Below are 764 nucleotides of genomic sequence, written 5' to 3' on the forward strand. Positions count from 1 at the left end.
GCCCAGCATAAAAAGCCATTGTCTTAAGGAGTTCCCAGAGCACCTCTCCCATATGTTTAAATAAGAGAGTTTTAAACCCAATGGAAAACTACATACAATAATAACAGATATCAAGTATTAAAATTAGAGTTACCAGAGAAACCCTGTCTTGAAAAACCAAAAAAAAATTACACCCACCATAAAAAATATCAAGAAAGAAATGTATCTTAAATGTTTCAATAAATACCCTATCCTAAGGAACTAAGTCTTATATTAGAAATGGATTGGCCAAGTTATGAGAGGAATGTAACTATGACTACTTAATATTCAACCCTACTGAAAACCTGAGAGGAAAATAATATTCCTTTAGTAAACATGAAGGACAAAGAAACAACTTTCAAATGTGCAATAAATGACAGAGGCAACTGGCAACATAAGCAAACACCCAAAGTCTCATTTTCAACATTGGAGCAAATATCATTTTTTAAGACCTAGAGTCACTGACAGACCATTTTCAAAGGCAGGAAAATTTTTATATTAATCTTACACATTCTTGGCAATGTTTGGCAATTGTTTTTCTTTTATTGTGCTTTTCCAGTTCAGACATCATGAATCTTTTCAGTGTCAAGACATGGGGAGCTCTTTGCCCAAAGGCCAGTTTTGTCAAGCTCCAAGTGGATATCTTCAGTGCCACACATGCTCTGGGTCAGAGACTGGTGCTGCTGACAAAGGATGAATGTTTGTTTCCCTTATGTTCCCCTTGTTACTTAGCTTGTCTGTGGTCG

Source organism: Microtus ochrogaster, unplaced genomic scaffold (assembly GCF_000317375.1).
Source record: "Microtus ochrogaster isolate Prairie Vole_2 unplaced genomic scaffold, MicOch1.0 UNK192, whole genome shotgun sequence".
Taxonomy (NCBI): domain Eukaryota; kingdom Metazoa; phylum Chordata; class Mammalia; order Rodentia; family Cricetidae; genus Microtus; species Microtus ochrogaster.